Source organism: Equus asinus, chromosome 17 (assembly GCF_041296235.1).
Source record: "Equus asinus isolate D_3611 breed Donkey chromosome 17, EquAss-T2T_v2, whole genome shotgun sequence".
In the NCBI taxonomy this organism is placed as follows: domain Eukaryota; kingdom Metazoa; phylum Chordata; class Mammalia; order Perissodactyla; family Equidae; genus Equus; species Equus asinus.
In genome coordinates, this window is record NC_091806.1 from 3,426,321 (window position 1) to 3,445,632 (window position 19,312).

At 46.4% G+C, this 19,312-nt stretch overlaps 1 long non-coding RNA gene across 1 annotated transcript; it reads left to right on the plus strand.

Moving 5' to 3' along the window:
• Positions 1–13,246: 13,246 nt before the first annotated feature.
• On the plus strand, positions 13,247–15,927 carry LOC123277816 (uncharacterized). The gene is made up of 3 exons (XR_006515030.2): positions 13,247–13,380; positions 14,828–14,958; positions 15,771–15,927. It is a non-coding gene; the product is annotated as an uncharacterized lncRNA (long non-coding RNA).
• Positions 15,928–19,312: the final 3,385 nt, after the last annotated feature.

The following is a 19,312-nucleotide window of genomic DNA, read 5'->3' on the forward strand; positions in this document are numbered from 1 at the left end:
GATTCGCAACAGTTGTTGGCTCAGGTGCCAATCTTTAAGAAAAAAAAAAAGCTTGAAAACATGGACCCCAATATTGAAAGGTTTTTTTTTTTTTTTGAGGAAGACTGGCCCTGAGCTAACATATGTTGCCAATCTTCCTCTTTTTGCTTGAGGAAGATTAGCCCCGAGCCAACATCTGTTGCCAATCTTCCTCTTTTTGCATGTGGGATGCCACCACAGCATGGCTTGATGAACAGTGTGTAGGTCCACGCTTGGGATCTGAACCTGGGAACCCTGGGCTTCTGAAGCAGAGCATGTGCAGTTAACCACTACACTAACGGGCTGCCCCTGAAAGCTTTCAGTTAATAGAGAGGAATGTTCATGGTGCATTATCTGCTTACAAGCAAATCTATGATGAAGAAAAGAAACAAATCAAGCAAACCACCATGGACATTTCTGAAAAGAATGACACCTCCTTTAAAAGAACTTCAGGCAGGTTCTTCAGGAGGTGTTCCAGAAGAAGGCAGTGTTATCACAGGAGGTGACAGCTCTATGCATGTTATGGCCCCGAAGACGTTCCAGTGGGACAAGATGTGGAGTGGAAGACAGTGATATTGATGATCCTGACCCTGTGTAGGCCTAGGCTAATGTGTGTGTTTGTGCCTTAGATTTCTTTTTTCCTTTTTTTTTTAGTGAGGAAGATTAGCTCTGAAGTAACATCTGTTGCCAATCTTCCTCATTTTTTTTCTTTTTGCTTGAGGAGTATTTACCCTCAGCTAACATCTGTGCCAGTCTTCCTCGATTTTGTATGTGGGTCACCAGCACACCATGTCTTGACGAGCAGTGTAGGTCCACGCCCAGGATCTGAACCTGTGAACCTGGGCGCTGAAGTGGAGTGTGCTGCATTTAGTCACTTCGCCACGGGGCCGGCTCCTGGGTCTTAGTTTTTAACAAAAAAACCTTAAGAAGTAAAAAATAAAACACGAAATTTTAAAAATAGAAAAAAGCTTATAGAATAAGGATCTAAAGAAAGAGGATATTTTTGCACAGCTGTACAATATGTTTCTGTTTTAAGCAGTTTTATTACAAAAGAGTCAAAAAGTTAAAAAAATTAAAAAGTTTATAAAGTAAAAAAGTTACAGGAAGCTAAGGTTAATTTATTATTGAAGAAAGAAAAATATTTTTAATAAATTTAGTGTAGCCTAAGTGCACAGTGTTGATAAGGTCCAGAGCGGTGTCCAGTGATGTCCTGGCCCTCACATTCACTCACCGCTCTCTCACCGACTCCCCCGGAGCGACGTCCAGTCCTGCAAGCTCCATTTGTGGGAAGCACTCTATACAGAGGTGCCATTTTTTTTTTTTTTTTTACTTTTTAGTGAGATTATGATAGTTTACAACCTTGTGAAATTTCAGTTGTACATTATTATTTATCAGTCATATTGTAGGTACAGCACTTTGCCCCTTGTGCCCACCCCCCCCTTCCCCCTGAATCACTAATCTGTTCTCTTTGTCCATGTGTTTAATTTCCACCTATGAGTGGGGTCATACAGAGATTGTCTTTCTCTATCTGGCCTATTTCACTTATAATACCCTCAAGGTCCGTCCATGATGTTGTGAATGGCCCGATTTTATCCTTTTTTATGGCTGAGTAGTATTCCATTGTGTGTGTGTGTGTGTGTGTGTGTGTGTGTGTGTATATATATATATACACCCCATATCTTCTTTGTCCAATCCAGATGCACCATTTCTCAATCTTTTATCCCATATTTTTAGTGACATCTAGATATGTTTAGATACACAGCTGCTTACCATTGTGCTACAGTTGCCTACAGTATTCAGCACAGTAACATGCCGTACAGGTTTGTAGCCTAGGAGCAACAGGCTATAACACATAGGTGTGTAGCAGGCTATACCATCCAGGCTTGTGTATGTGCACACAACGATGAAATCGCCTAATGATGCATTTCTCAGAATGTATCCCCGTCATTAAGTGACACGAGCCTGTACTTACAGCTTCCTGTGTCTCAGCTCTGTGCTAAGCACTCAAGATACAAAAACAGTTAAAGAATGGTTCCTGTATTTAAGTAGCTGGAAGGACAGGCAAGTATAATGATAAATACATGCAATGTCATGCACGCAATGATACACATGTGTGCAGAAATAGTACACAAGAGGCCTCCAAGAATGCTTCGAAGTTTTCTAGCTCCAGGGACTTGGTGGCCGTCGATGTGTGTTTGGATCAGAGAGGAGAAACGGAAGAGGAGTAGGCTTCTCTCCAGGCATCGGTTTGATGTTCACGAAGCAGTTGGAACTTAAAGATATTCCAGCAACAGTCAGTCACACTCCAGCTCATCCTGGATTTGCAAGAGTTACAGAAAAAGGAGAAAGTAGTAGTTGTTTTTAAAAAACCAAGCTGGCATAATGTTTCTCCTTTTAAATGTTTTTGTTATGAATATAAAGAGAGAGAGACTATTAACTCCCTCTTTATCTCCCACAGTCCTAACTTGAGTTTTAAAAATTCATCCTGCACTAATTACAAGGGTTCTATCTATTCACTCTGAAAACTTCTGGTTCACTTCTTATTTTTTTAAAAATAGAAATTGCACTGAAGGCTAATCTTGTTTTTCAGGCAAGAGGATGATATCCTACGAGGGTCTCATGATCAGCTTCTAAAGGTCAGATGATGTTTACCTTACAGTGACCTCACCTAATGTGGATGCCACAGGGCTCCATGGGTAGAAGAGGTTTATGCAGAACCTTGCACAGTTCGCGAAGATTAATGAAAGAGGCAAGCGCAAATGCATTAACTTAACCAGCGCTCTGGAAAGCGAGTTTAACCGAAGGCAGAGATGAGCACAATATCAAAGCTAACTTAGAGACTATTCTGAAGTCTGTACTGTTCTTTTTTAAAAAAAGAATAGAAATTTCTTCTAGGGAGCTCAGAGGATTTGTCCAATGCTGTTCCAGTTTCAGCTCTCATCTGGAGCCTGTAACGTGCTGGTTCACTAGAGAACATTACCAGCCCTGATGTTAGGAATCAAGGATGATGTACTGTTATAGGTTTTCCATACAATAGTGGGAGAGAAGTTTTATGCATTGCCGTGTTGAGGGGGAAAGAGAGTGTAGCTTAGAAATGAGCATAAACAGATCTAGGACGTCGCTGTACGTGAGCATGAAGAAGGCGTGTGAAGCCAGCTGCCTTAGCATGGACCGGGGGTTCCACCCTTTTGGATCTCACTGACCTACTGAGTGCTGGGGTTTTGCAGGCAGGTAACCTTTTATTTTGCCAACACAAAAGCTAGCGTTTGCTCTTACTCTAATTTAGGAAAGGATGTTTTAACACGCAAGCGTGGGAAGGACTTTGTGGGTGATAGCCACGCACTCAACAAAAGCCACCGCTGGACTCCAGTTCCCAGCCTTGCAGTTGGATGGACCGTGGGGATGTGGCGGAAGTGAGGCTCACCTCTTGCTGTCCTGGCCCACAAAAGCCTCCCACAATCCTCCTCTCTTTTGTTCCCCAGGTAAGGAAGTGGTGCTCAGGTGACATTGATAGGCTTCGCAAAACAAAACAACCCCAAAAACATGAGCAAACGAACAAAACCCCAAAACAAGACCACAAAGGAGCATGTCTCTTATCCCCTCTCCAGCCTTGCAGTCTCCTTCTAGCACCTCCAACTGGCAGAACTTTCAGGAAACACTTGTCAAAGCTGAATGTGGTTTGCAGAATTCCAGTTCCAGCCCCATAAAGCTGGGTGTAAAAAGGTAGGTTTTTGAGAAGAGAGACAATAGCTTAATTACCAGCACAGTAAGAAGTATACTTTTATTGTATTGTATTGTATGTTACAGCAGCTAATCAAAACAGTGTCTCCAAATAAATTTAAATTGAATAAATTTAATTTCATGAAACCCAGTACATTTTCCTCTTTTTTTTCTTACTTCGTTGGGCATTTGGTGAAATCTTACCTGCGGGCACGGTGCACAGGGCGGTGTGCGGTAAGCACTGGTGCACATTTCTCTGCCCTCTCCTCCAAGCATTTGTTTCTATGCTCAGATGTTCGCAGAACTGTGGGAGAGGGAGAGGAAGGAAGGCTCGTGGCTGCGGGCAGGAGCAAGGCGGAGGGTGGAAGAGGAAATCATGATTTGGTGCCAGTTTCCTTTGGACTTCTTGGATTGGGTTTAAATTCCTCTGGTTAGAGGCGTAGGAGTGAAACTGACCTGATTCTTGTGAGAAATCTGATTGAGGGTGTGTGATCAGTAGCTGACAGAATTATTCAAGAGAAGCTTTGGGGTCCAGGTGACAGAGTGTGGCATAGAGCTGGGGAAGAGTTAATATTCTGTATGTATTTTGGCAATGATCTGGCAGCCAGCAATTGAGGGTTTTGAGTACATCCCAAGAAGGCACATGAGCTGGCCTCAGCTCTTCCCTTCTCCTCTCCCACTGCTCCAACTATACTGGTCTCCTAGATATTTCTGGGACAGGTTTGCTCCCACCTCAGGACATTTGCACCTGCTATTCCCTCTGCTTGGGATGGTCTGACTTCAGATTCTATCAGCTCATTCCTCACTTCCTTGAGGTCTCTGCTCAAAATTTATTAGGAAGTCCTTTCCTTATTGCTCTGTATAACCTCCCATCTTTCCTTTCCCACCCACACTCATCCTGGACTCTAGTTGCCATCTGACACATTATATATTTCTTTCTTTATGGACTGTATCTCCACACTAGAATATAGATGCTATGAGAGCAGGGGTTTTGTCTATTTTGTTCACTTCTTTATCCCTGGGACCTAGAACAGTTCCTGGCCCATAATAAGTCCTTAATAAATATTAGTTGAATTAATATTGTTGATGGCACTTCTGACATGGATATACTGCTCATTCCCATGACCTTTCTAAAATATGCCTCCTGTTTTGTCAGTCCCTTATTTAAAACTCCTCAGGCGGTTTCTCTTTGCTTTCAAAATAAATTTCAGGCTCCTTTCAATGGCCTGCAAACCTTCCTCAAGCTATGTCCCCTAATATCGCCAGTCCCACCTATGGCCACTCATCTCTTTCTACTCTACTCCTCTGCCGTATTGGAATACTTGCAGTGCCCAGTGGAGCCGTGGTCTCTCTGATCTCCTGAGTTTTGCACGTGGCCACTTTTCCTTTGAAGATACTTTCCACCCCTTTCATCCTTTAGGATTCAGCTTTAGACATCATTTCTTCTGGGAAGTCTTCTTACCCTCAAGGCCGGGTTAGTCCAACACTGCCCGATGTCTAGCTTCATCATGGCACCCATCGTGGTGCATTTTGATGGCCCACTTTATTATCGTTTAGCATAAGACCGTCTCAGACCGCTCAGGCTGCCATAACAAAATATCATAGACTGGGGGGCGTAAACAACAAAAATTTATTTCTCACAGTTCTGGACGCTGGAAGTCTGGGATCAGGGTGCCAGCAGGGTTGGTTCTGGTGAGAACTCTCTTCCTGGCTTGCAGATGGCCGCCTTCTCTCTGTATGCTCACATGGCCTGTCCTCTGTGTGTGTGTGTGTGCATGGAGAGAGAGAGAAAGAAATATCTCTCTTCCTCTTATGAGGCCGCTGATCCGGTTGGATCAGGACCCCACCCTTATGACCTCTCTTAACCTGAAGTGCTTCCTAAAAGCCGCGTCTCCAGATGCAGTCATGTTGGGGAGTTAGGGCTTCAACATAATATGAACTTTGTGGGGGATACAATTCAGTCCATAGCAAAGACCCGACTTCGAATTGCATCAGTGTAAACATCAAACATCCATAAAGCAGGGACTAATATAAGTATTTCTAGAAGAAGGGATTTGAGAATGAAATGGGGGAGAAAGACAGATGAAGCTGATCAGGAACCCAGGGGAGAAACAGAGGTTCTGTCCAGCATATCTGCCCAGTGGGATGCTTGGGTCTTACAGGACTCTCCACCCAGGTCACAGTGAATGAGGGCAAGGCTCAGGGTGTGACGGCTGTGGCCATCTTTGGCATGTTTCAGACAGCGTTTGATATTGGAAAGACAAGTCTAGAATAGCGATAGCCCAGGATCCCATCAATTAACAAACAAGGAAATAAACAAGACCAGGGGGCCATCAGCACTGAGATCTACGAGGAGGGGCAAGATCCAGCCCTCGGAGGTTGGGACCAGGGGGTTCAGGACTGTGGAACCACCCTTTTACTAAGGTGTTGGGCAGGGAAACAGAGAATCTGGGTCTCTTGTACCAAACACTTTGTTCCCGGGTACTTGGTTTGGTAACGGGGAATCAGAGGAGAAGCTCAGCTAGGAAGGCCCAGGGGTGCTGTGTGCCATGGGTTACGAGGACACTCCTGGGAATCCGTCGCTGTGGGAGCCTAGCAGCTGTGGCTGGCTCACTGGACCCCGGGATTGGAAACCTCACTTAACTCCTCGGGTTATTCCTATAGTCCTAAGGGCCTTCTTCCTTATGGTCATGGCATGCTGGAGTTTGCAGAGTAACCTACAAAAAGACAAAGAAAAAGCCATTTCATAAGAACTGGCAATCTTATGGTCATCAGGATGTCAAGAGCCTCCAGGGCAGAGAGCTGTGCACCCAGGGTTACAGTGATCACAGAAGTCTCTTCTCAGGAGAAACCCCTTTTCTCCAATAGGAGGGAAGACTTCTGATGTCAAAACTTATGACAATCAAGGCAAATAGTATGTCCAGATTCCTACTGCCTCAGGCCTTCTACAGTCAAGACCCGCACTGGGCTTCTGAGTATCTAATTGACTAACTTTTACAAACCATAGGGGAACATGAGGGGTTGTCAGGATGTCTTAACAGAGCTGTCTGTCCTAACAGAAGCAAGCAAGCGTTTATCTGTGGATTCGTAGGGCAATGAAATACTTCTGCCTCATTAACTACCAAATCCCAAGCAGTGGAAGGGATATGGGTAAGATTTCAAGATTGTTCCGAAATCGCTGTATGATTTGTTCCTACTCACTTTGTGGTTTCTGTCATTCTGATTTACTCCTCACAGCCGAGGCGCTCGTAGATCATGATGAAGTTACATTATTCTGCAGGCAGCAGGGTGGCACAGAGATTAGGAGTCCTGGGTCTGTGACATTTGGACTTACGCTCTTGAAGTCTCAACTTTCTTGTCTGGAGAATGAGTTTAATAAGATGTGTCCGTTATAGGATTGTTAATAAGACGATGCATGTCCATGGCCACATAGTAAACCATCCAATAAATGAGAGCTATTATCACATTCACGTCTCCCGTACTGGAGCCTACGCTCCATGAGGACAAGAGATATACTTATTATCTCCTGGTCATCACACATTCTGTAGCACACATCATGTGGCCAGTGACTGTGCAATGGAAAAGGAAATATTGAACTTCCTGGACGACCTCAGGCCACACCTGTTCCTTAGCTCTCTGCTAAAAGGTGGAGATTTGGGGATCTCTCTTCAGTGACAATAACATGCATTCTAAAATATCTTAAAGTTGTGCAAGTGCAACCTAAAATTTTAGTACACCATGATATTTCTTAGCATATACTACTGGTACGTAAACACTGAACTACTCTTTTGTTTTGTTTTGTTTTGGTGAGGAAGATGGTCCCTGAGCTAACATCTGTTGCCAATCTTCTTCTTTTTGCTTGAGGAAGAGTGTCACTGAGCTAACATCTGTGCCACTCCTCCTCTATTTTGTATGTGTGGTGGTGCCGCAGCATGGCCTGATGAGTGGTGTGTAGGTCTGCACCTGAGATCTGCACCCGTGAACCCTGGGCTGCCAAAGCAGAGCACGTGAACTTAACCACTACACCACTACTGTTCACTACCTGAACTACTGTTTTTAATGATCTCAAACATTTTTAATCTTAGCAATAATTTAATTATTTTGACTTGTCTGTGCACAGCGGTTACCTGATATACTTGTTAAGATGCAGAATCCTGGGGCCCATCACTAGAGATTTTGGTTCATTGGCCGGAAGTGGAGCCAGGAATGTGTATATTTCAAGAGTTCCCCAGGTATTTCGGATATAGGAGGGACTTGGACTAAACTTTGAGAATTACTGCTGAGTTCTCTCACACTCTGAACCACGCATGGGAAAAGCCATCCCCTCTGTGTCTGCTGTGGTTCAGCGGGGACAACAGAGCTGCGAAGAGTAGTGAGAACAAGAAGTGACTCTAGCAATTGGAACTTACACGGGTGGGAGGAGCTGAGGGAGTGAGTCTGGCAAGGGGTGGAGACCTGTGTCATTGCACATGACAGCCTGAAGCACTGGTGGTGAGAAGGTCATGAACGGCCGGAAGTCCCACAGCCTGGGTGGGGCCGGCTGCTGAAGTGGCCCTGCAGGGGAGATCTGCTTGTGGACTTACTGACAGAGAAATCTGGGGAGCTGCTGCCTCTGGAAGTCAGCCTGGGGCTGTTCTTGTTGGTGGGGCCAGCGTCAGAAAGAGGAGCCCGCCACTCACATCTGCGTCTGTCTGTCACCACGCCTGCCCACTGTGATCCGAGAATAGTGACTTCTTCATTTCTCCCACAAGTTCCTCTTTTTGTCCCCTCTAACCCAGATCTGTACAGGGAAGAATCTTCTGGAGAACATAGTTTCCATCTTTAGTCACATGAACATAGCACACTGCGACACCTCATTAGGATGCCCTAAAAATGAAGCATATGGCTCCCTTTCCATCCTGCTGCTTCAGGCCTCTGAGCGCTGGGGGTTCACGCCTTCTCTCGAGTTTCTGTGTATTTCAAGAGCACCGTGGAGAGAATTCCAACGTCTTTATTAGGGAGAACTTGCCACTCTTTGCAAACCTGAGTAAATTGGGCTTGTTGGAAGCATATGCACACTGAGCTGCATCCTTGAGCCAGCCTGCTGGTGATAAGTAATTTAAAGATGACAGATGTAGGTGTGACACCAGTGGAAGATGTTTAGAGTCATATCATCAGGAAAGTTAGCATTTTAGCATTCAGCCAGGCATATTTGCAAACAGGGAAACTCGTATGTTAGGTGTCTCTCACGACGGGCATCCCGCACCGCCTCAGAGGTGGTCTTTGTGAGTGGACAGCTCCAGGGCTGGGGGAAGCCTGTTTGCCCAGCGAAGGTGAAGGATGCCTCTAGTGGGCTGAGTAATAGCCCTTAGCATACCAGATCCTAATCCTTGGAACGTGTAAATGTTACCTTAGGGTCACAGATGGAATATGTTATAAAATTTTGTAATTTTTTATATTTGTAAAATATGTTACAGATGGAAAAACGATCTTTGCAGATGTGATAAAGTTGAGGATCTGGAGATGGGGAGATTATCTTGGCTTACTGGGTGGCTCCAAATGCCATCATGGGTGTTGGTAAGAGAGAGGCAGAGGGAGAATTGACAGAGAAGGGGAGGAGGCAACGTGATCACGGAGGCAGAGACTGGAGTGATGCGGCCAGAAGTCAAGGAATGGAGCAGGCACCAGGAGCTGGAAGAGCCGAGGGACCCATGCTCCCCTAGAGCCACCAAAGGGAGCGTGGCCCTGCTGGTCCTTTCTCTTCAGCCAGTGATACTCACTTTGAACTTCTGGCCTCCAGTACCATGAGAGAACACATTTTTTATTGTTCTAAACCACCAAGTTTGTGGTAATTTGTCACAACAGGCACAGGAAACTGATATAACATCTCTTTTCCATCCTCGCCTTCCCGTGCCCGGCCCCTTTGAATGGAACTCCCTTCTTGCTGCAATGGTGGGGCTGGCGGTGCAGGGGGACAGCCAGACTCCTGAGCCCAGAGCAGAGCAGCCACGACCTGCTCTTCATTCCCAAGGCATTTGACAGAGCACGAGCTGAGGCTGCATCCTGTTTGGTGGCTTTACTGCCCATAGACCCTGGGATTTTGGGTTAGTTTGCTTAGGCTGCTGTAACAAAGTACCACACGCTGGTTAGTGCAAACAACAGGTCTGGAGGCCACAAGTCTCAGATCAAGGTGCAGGCAGGGCTGGTTTCTCCTGAGACCTCTCTCCTTGCTTGTGGATGGCCATCTTCTCACGGTGTCTTCACATGGTCTTCCCTCTGGATCTGTCTCTGTCTTAATTCCCCTTTTCACTAGTCATGTGGGATTAGGTCCCACTCTAATGACCTCTTTCTAACTCAATTACCTCTTTAAAGGCTTATTTCCAGACACAGTCACATTCTGGGGTCCTGGGGGTTAGGACTTCAACATACGAACTCGAAGGGCACACAGTTCAGCCCCTAACAGAGCTCATCTTCTTGTGCTGAGGTAGTTCTTGTGAAGGGCTCAGGGCTGTGTTGGGCACATAGTAAACGCTATATAAACAGTGAGTTATTCAATTATAGCACAATCATTTCTGTTCTCTCATGCAGCTACAAACCACCGCATTTGTATGTACGAGACGCGTCTATTATACATCTATAAATATGTGCACATTTCTGTGTCACCTTCCTTGGTAAAATTTTAGTGATTTCATTCAGGTAGTATTTCTGGGTGGTTTGTCTTCAGTTTCTGAGAATCCTTGGAGATATCTAAAATGTATGGCAAACCCTCTAAATTGTCATTGATTCATCAAAAATTTATTGAGAGTACTGTGCTGGCCTCTAGGCTACGATGTTGATCAACACTGGGCAGGTACAATTCAGTTAAAGGTCATGGTGAAGCAAGTACAATGTCCCAGAGGAGGCTGGAGGAAGGGTCTTGCCCTGGAATAAGCTTGTCTGCAAACTCTTTAACTTTCCCACCCATTGAGCAGGAAATGTCCGTGTCCTCTCCCCTCGAGTCTGGCCTGGTGCTGAGACTGAGTTGACCAGTAGAAGGTGGCAGACGTGATGTCTCACCCAGGAGTGCTAGCTCTAGGGGAAACAGCTGCCGTGTCCTGGGTCTGGCTGTTCCGACACTGCCATGCTGTGAGCAAGCTCAAGCCAGCTGTGTGGAGAGGCTGTGGGAAGACAGAGGCCCCATGAGCTCAGGTCATTCAGCCATCCCAGGGGATGCCAACATCTGAGTGAAGGAGCCATCTTAGATATTGCAACCCCAGCTTCACAGTGTAGAGAAGAACTAGGAATTCAACGGGAATCCAGAACCAAGGCCTCAGACATGTGGCCCCATCAAGTTGGCCCAGCCACCTCCAGTTATTCAGCCATCTCATAGTCATTGCAGCTCTGGTGTGCGCAAAGTCTTCACTTGCAAAATTGTAAGCTTCATAAAATAGTGGCTATATTACTACTTAGTTTCCGGGTGATATGTTACATAGCAATAGGTAACTGGAGCAGGACCCTAATCTAGACTTGGAAGATAATTAAGAAATCCTATATATCAGAAATCCAACATTAAAGTGCAGAACACCCATAGACACAGAATCTTCAGAGGATGCCTGCCTGCAAAATCCAGTCTCTTTCTTTCAGTGTGAAGGCTCGAGGTGAGTGCCTCTTTAGGCCTCAGGTCTTAGGGTCCTTGCTCTGTTGATGAACTCTGTGGAAAGTGCTGATTTAGTTTCTTATATAAACTGCTACCTGTGTGGGGCCCGCTGGTCTCCTGGGGGCTGGTGCTGCAGTTTGCTACAGTGGCCACCTCCAGCTGCTCTGCGGGTCATTCCTGCGGGCTGCTTGTTCAGCCTTTCCTCCACGCGTGCTTCCGTGCCGCGGAATGCTACCTAATTCTGCTACCTAACCTGCTTCGCTAGAGGTCCTGCCCTTCCCTCTCTTGCTAATTATTTTTCTCTATCCAGAGCTCCTTTTTTTCTTTACTGGGTCCAAAGAGCCCTCGAACCTTCATTCCTCCAACTCGCCGTCATGCTACGTTGCAGAAAAGCAGCATGACAGAGAGATTCAGGCGCCGGCCCTGGAGTTAGACTGCCTGAGTCTGAAGCCTGATTCCGCCTCTTACGGAATGACCTTGCAGTGCCTGAGTCTGAAGCCTGGTTCTGCCTCTTACGGAATGACCTTGCAGTCTCTGTGCTGCCATTATTCTCAACTACAAAGTGAGGGAAACGGCAGTGCCTGCCTCATAGTGTTGGTGTGAGGATAAAAGAGAGCATTCATGGAAGATGCGCAGAACAGTGTCTGGCCTGGAGCAAGTCCCCAATAAATGCTGTTGACCTTTATTATTAATAACACGCATCTTGCAGTATGGTAGTAACGTGCCTATTTATGGGTCTGCTCACTCGATTCTCAATTCCTTGAGGACAGATAGCATCTTGAGCACTGTCGCCTCCCTAACGCCCTGCACAAAGTGTGACATAGGTTAGGCGCTCAACAACTGCTTCTTGAATGGGCGAAAGCCACAAAGACGATCGGAAGACTGTGTTCTGTCAGTGGAAGGCCAACAATATCCTCATAAGAGAGAGGCAGCAGACGGTGGACGGCAGCTTGATTCTGTAGAACGTACTCCACGTCCTTCTAAGAATCGAAAGGACAGAACACTGATTGGGAGGGTGAGTGTGAAACAACCGGATTCTCTGTGGGTTCCCGTGCATGGTTCACTGTTATGACCGTGTGCTTAAGGCGCCTGAAAACGTGAGGCTGTAATGACCAAGTTCCTGAAGAAGTTGGGTGTAGGGGTCTTGGACCTTTAACCCCTTGATTGTTCTTGAAAAGGCTGCATAAATGATTGGGAAACTATTTATTTTTGCATAGGACCCACCTTGTTTAAGAAAGAATTTAAAGCACATCCAGAGAATCTTGTAATAGCTCAGTGGGATAAAATAAAGGGAGGAAATTGAGTCCTAAGAAGAATGTAGATGAAAAAGCTGGATGAAGTGGGAGTGAGGTTTGCTCCCGAAATGCTTGCTGTGCAGTCCTATACATTTTCCAGAGGTGGGTCACAAATTTGAAGCTGAACTTGTGACTGGTTTTTACGTGAAAACCATAAAATAACTAATTACATGAGTCACACTTTGGAATCATAATGCTAACAGCCAGCGTTTATCAAGTGCTTATTGGTGCCAGCGGCGGCTCTCAGCGCTTTGCGTGTGTTAATTCAGTCCTCGCAGCAATCATAGGGGGTAGGCATTGGCCCAACTCAGGCAGCCGGTTCACAGTTTTGAAAGGAGGCCGACCAAGAGTTGAAACCAGGCACCTTGGTTCCATGCTTTAAAAATCTACTGATTGTTTAAAACAAGAACAACTAAATCTCATATTAAGAACCTGGAAGAAATTCTTTCTGGTCCTTGAATTTCCCTGGGAATCGTATCTGAGAAGCATAAGAGACACTGCAATCAAAAAGGAAATGGAGTGCACGCCCATCTATGGCAGTTCTCCAAGCTGACCCCAGATTAGCAGCACGAGTCTCGCCTGGGCACTGGTTAGACACGCAAATTCTCTCCATGTCTCTTTCCAGGTCGACTGCATCAGAAGCTCTGGGCTGGGGCTCAGCAGTCTGCATTTGAACAGGCCTTCCAGGGGCTTCTGATGGCTGCTCAAGTTTGAGAACTGCTGCTCTAAGGGGTAAGAGGCTTCCGGTGTGGAAGGAAATGTCTGGCTTCTCATGACCTTGGTGAGGAGCTTCGGGAGGTAGAAAGCTCATGAAATCATGGTGACAGCCTCAGAGACCAGAGGGTTGAAAGCTAGGAGGTGCCATAAAAACCAGTGACTCTGTTTCTGGCTAACCCATCAGGCTGTAGGGAGGGAATGTGGTAGTAACAGTAATGCCTCCTCATGCGAGTTAGAAACAGAGTTTGACAAAGTGCTGTCCTTGTATTTTCCCTTAAGAGTCTTATACCACCAGTGTGAATTAGAGATTTTCATGTTGAGAAGATGTTACAGGGGAAGAATTAGAAGCTGGGGGAGTTTGGTTTATTCAGGGTTGTACAACTGACACATCTCAGAGCCAGGACTTGAGTCCAATCTCTTCTACTTCTGACTATTTCTCAACGCTTTTCTCTTCTTTCCACCTCCCGCCGTGCCCGCTGTCTTTCACCGGCATTGTTAAGTAGCGTCCTTACTGGTCTCCCTCCATTTACTCTCATCCTTCTCCATCCATTCTTCTGAGTCACTCATTTAACATTTACCTTTGGAACACCTTCTACCTGCCAGGTGCTGTTCTCAGTGCTGAATTACAGCAGTGATCAAACTCTCGGAGCTGGTTCTCACAGAGCTGGCATAGCAGCCACAGAGATCCTCGTGAGTTAACGTAGATCGTGTAGCTTCTGTGTTTAAAATTGTGTGTGGGCTTCCCATTGTATTTAGAGCACAATTCAAATATCTTGCCATGGCCCACAAGGTCTTCCTGATCCGTCCCTGGCTTTCTCGCCTACCTCATCTTCAGCTCTCCCCCTTGTCCCTCATGCTTCTCAGCTCCTTGAACACCCCCAAGAACCTCTCTAACCCTAGATTTTTGAACATCCCTTTCCATTGCCTGGAATACTCTTCCACTTGGTCCTTGTTTGTCAAAATCCTTCTCATCCTTTTGGTCTCAAACTAAATGCCACCTCTTCAGAGAGGCCTTCTCCATCTGCCTTTGTCCATTTGGGCCACTATAACAAAATATCACAGACTGGTTGGCTTATAAACAGAAATTTATTTCGCACAGTTCTAGAGGCTGGAAGTGCAAGATCAGAGTGTCAGCATGGTTGAGAGAGGGTCCTCGTCCTGGTTCATAGCTGGTGACTTCTTGCTGTGTCCTGACTTGGTGGAAGGGGTGAGAGGTCTCTGCGAGGTCTCTTTTATAAGAACAGTGATCCTATGTACAGGGCTCTACCCTCATCACCTAAGCATCTCCCAAAGGCCATCACATTGGGCATTATTTCAACATATGCATTTTGGGGAGACCCAAATATTCAGACCAAAGCATCATCCAACATGAAATATCCAAGATGGCTTCTTTACTCAAGTGTTGTCACCTGGCTGGAATGGCTGAATAACCAGAGCTCCCTGGGCCTCTCTCTCCCCACAGCCTCTCCACACAGCTGGCTTGACCTTGCTTACAGCATGGCAGTGTCGGAACAGCCAGACTCAGGACATGGCAGCTGGTTTCCCCTAGAGGACCATTCGAGGAGAGGATGCTGCTACTTCTTTAAAGCCTTGGTAAAGTGTTACTTCTGCCATATTCTACTGGTCAACACAGTCCCAGAACCAGGCCAGATCCAAGGGGAGGGGACGTAGACATCTCCTGTCAGTGTGTGGGGGCAATGTCAAAGAATTTGTAGACAGGCTTATTCCATCACAGGGCCCTTCCTACAGCATCTACTGGCAGACTGCCTGCTTCACCATGACATTTAATCTGAATTGTAGCTACCCAGTCTTAGTCACATTGTAACCCCAGAGGCCAGCACAGCACCCTCAGTAAATCTGTGTTGAATGAGTGAATGAAAATTAAGAGGGTTTGCCCTATATTTTAGATATCCTCAAGGGTTCTGGGAAACAGGAAACAAGACATGAAACCCCATGAAGGACCACGTCTGTCTTGTTCGCTGTTGATCGCTCTGTGGGTGACACAGTCCCTGGTGCCTGTTTTAGGGTACCCCGCAGCTGTGTGTGGAATGAATGCGTGCCTGCGTGCATGCATGTGTGAGCCCAGTTCCACTGCTCTTTCAGTGGCACTAAAGCTGATTGTGTGTGAACCTCAAGGTGTTTTTTCTGCAAAGCTGCAGAGCCCCCTCCAGGTCTGCCCTTCCTGGTCTCTTACCCTCCAGCCCCAGGGAGCTCGATAGCGCCACATCCCCCAGCACCTTGCACTGTACTTCACACACGTGTTCTCCGATTCTTGAAGCAGGAGCAGGAGTGGAGCATTGTGAGTTTTAAAACATACTCAGCTCAGAAAAAACAGCCTTCAAAGCCAGGAGGTCTCTCAGCTGTGATGTTTAGACTTCTGGAGCCTATGCAGCCTTCTCTTGCAGGGCGCACCGGAAAAGAGGAAATTGGAGAAGGCTTTGGAGAAGGACGTGGAAAAAGTCCTGCGTGTGTGAAGCTCTTTTCTCCGTGCCCGGAGGAAATGCGAAAGGGGACCGTGTGAACATCTGGGGGAGCTTCTGAGAGGCTCAGGATTAGCGTCAATGCCGGTTATGATATTCTGCCTTTCAGCTCAATAAAATGATTTTTTGTGAGGCTTTTTCCTTTGGTCAGTTTACTTTGAGTATTTTGGATTCAGGGTTTGCTTACAAGGGACCAGGGCAATTGCTTGTGAAGTAAGAGCTTCTTCTGAATCTTTATCTTTGGTTTAGACTTCCTCTCTGAGCTTTAGGCCCGTATATCAGACTGCCTGCCATCGATCTCACCTGGATATCCCACAGCTGTGTCAAACTCCACTTACCCAAAATAGAATAAATTCTCTGTCCCCAGAAATGAGTTCTTCCTGCCATAGATCCTCTGAGGATCAAAGGCACCACCCTCTGTGCAGCCAGTCCCTTGAGAGAAGCGTGGACCTCATCCTCCAAGCTTCCCTAATATTGACGGCAATGGATACTGTTGACTGACAGCTTCCTGTTTTCAGGGCCTGTGCTAAGTGTTTTGTGGGCATTAACTCTCTTGGTCATCACTGCAGCCTACGACTAAGATGATGTTGCTATCTCCGTTTTACAGATGAGGAAACTGAGATGATTGCAAAAGGATCTTCTTGCCTGCAGTCCCTTTCCAGCCACAGTCTCTATTCACCAGAAGGCAGCCTGACTCCTTTTAAAAATGCAGATCTGGGGCCGGCCCCGTGGCCAAGTGGTTAAGTTCGTGCACTCCGCTTCGGCAGCCCGGGGTTTCACCGGTTCGAATCCTGGGTGCGGACATGGCACCGCTCATCAAGCCATGCTGAGGCGGTGTCCCACATGCCACAACTAGAAGGACCCACAACTAAAAATACACAGCTATGTACCCAGGGGCTTTGGGAGAAAAAGGAAAAAAAAAAATGCAGATCTGATTGTGTCCTTCCCTTCCTTAACAACCTTCACTGGCTCCCCGATGTCCTCAGAATACAATCCACACCCTTAGCCAGGAGTACAGGGCTCTTCCTGACCTGGTCATTGAGCATCCGGTCATTTCTAGCTGCTCCTACCTGCCCCTCGCCCCCCCATGCACTGGCCATGCCGAATGCCTGCAACCTCTTGAAATAGGCATGTTTTCCCCTGGCTTCATTCAATTCTTTGTTCATTCTACAAATCCTCTTGGGGAACCCACCTTGTGCCAGGCCTGGTCTAGGACTGGCGATGAAGCTGTGAACAAAACAGATCAAGCCCCCGCCCTCACGGTGCTTGGATCCTAGTGGAGCTGTCAGATAATACACAGGCGAATAGCTAAATATGTAACGTGCAGTCATAGTCCTGAGTGCTGTGTGGAGAAACAAGGCAGCGCGAGGGGCCGGAGGGTTCCGTTGTTTGTAGGATTGTCAGAGAAGGTGCTGTGCAAAGGCCCTGAGGTGGGAGCTTGCCTGGAATCTTTGAAGAACATGGAGGAGGTCAGTGTGGCTGAAATGGTGAACCCGGGGAAGGTGAAAGGGAGGAAGTCTCTGATACAGCACGGATCTGTCACGTGTGTCCTTAGCCACAGCGAGTGCTTGGGGTTTTATTCCAGGTGTGATACAGAGCTACTGGAAATTTGAGACCAGGGAGAGATGGAATCTGACATTTTAGTAGGATCACGCCCAACAGCCTGGCGTGGGGCCCGAGGGGGAGCAAGAAGCTGACGCAGGAGGCCCTTGTGTGCCTCTCGCTGCCATTTCAGTATCCATTCCCCACCCCGCTTCATCTTTGTCTGGTGACCACTATCGAGCTCCCCATACCAATCTCGAGTGTCTCCGTGCAAAAACGTCCTCAGTTCTCTTCTCTCTCCTCCCGACACAGACTTGTATCTTTCTTCGTAGTGCTGAACCTCACTGTTTTGCATTAATTTAGGTCTGCGTAATGTCCAAGGTATGTACGAGTGTGTGTCTGACTTTCTGACTGGCTCTGAGCTCTGTAGCGCGGACCTATTCTTCTGTTTCCTTGTGTTTCCAGCTCCATGGCGTGGCACCTGATACTTGAGAGCTCTCAACGTGGGTTTGATGAATAAATGAATGAACACATGAGAGTTTGGGTAACACTAGACATTCAAGTGCTTAATTGACTGAACAAAGGAAGGTTTTAAATAATGCGATTCAGTCAAAATGGACTATGTATGTACAGGGCAGCTTTAGATATAAGGGGCAGAGGTAAGGGCATCAGGGTTCAGAAATGGTTGTGCAAACCTGACTTGTGGAGACATGGAGTGGACCCTTCGATTACAGTGCCGTCTGCTGGGAAGAGCTCCAGGCTGTTCGCTCACCCACTGGCCTCGGTTCACGATTTCCATCACAGCTCATAGTGGGCCAGGGCCAGCAGACTTACATGCAGCCAGCATCAGCCAAACAGAACCAGAAATGTGTTTTTTTGTTTAGGTTGTCAAAGACTTCTGCAAAACTCACTTCAGCTTCCTGAGGGTGAAGGATGTGACTCGAGGGGTTCTCATAATGCATATGTCAAACAGCTTTCCATTGGTTTTCTGTATGTCGGTGCCTCCCGTAAAATAAACCTGATATAAGAAAATCTTTTTTTTTAAAAGATTTTATTTTTCTCCTTTTTCTCCCCAAAGCCCCCCGGTACATAGTTGTATGTTCTTCGTTGTGGCTCCTTCTAGTTGTGGCATGTGGGACGCTGCCTCAGCGTGCCGTGTCCGCGCCCAGGACTCGAACCAACGAAACACTGGGCCGCCTGCAGCGGAGTGCGCGGACTTAACCACTCGGCCACAGGGCCAGCCCCGAGAAAATCTTTTTTTTTTTTTTTTTTTAATACAAATGACTGAAAGGTGATTTATTTGATGAATGAATCAAATCATGATGGGATTCCTTTAACTAACAAGGTTCGTTAATGCATTTAGAGTGATGCTAGTTCTTAAAGAAAAACATTTACATGCAATTTCCAAGGGTCCTCCTGCAAGCAGCTTTGAGCGGTCCTAACCTGGAGAGTGTCCGTCAGCAGCCCTCCCTGGGCGTTCCCAGCAGGCTTCTCTGCTGGCGTGCAGGGGCTCCCAGAGGGTAGAAGACACCAGATCCTGGCTCTCAGTCCAGACCTGCTGCGTCTGAAGCGTAGCGCTAGTCCTATGTAGCTATTGAGCACTTGAAACGTGGCTAATGCAGCTGAAGAACTGAATTTTTAATTTAGTTTAACTTAATTTAATTATAATTAATTAAAATTTAAAAAGTGAAACTTGATTCAGCTACTGGAAAATTTCTAAGTCTGTTTGGAAACAACGTGGGTACATGGATTTGCTTTTTCAGCTATAAATTTTTATGAACTCTAAATACAGATCAAGTATTTCTGATGAAACTTTAATGTACCAGTTAAGATGTATTTTATACACATTATAAAGTCTGTATTAAAGTCTGAAGACTTTAGTACAAAAGGATATAAAATATCTCATTATTGCTTTTTTATCCTGA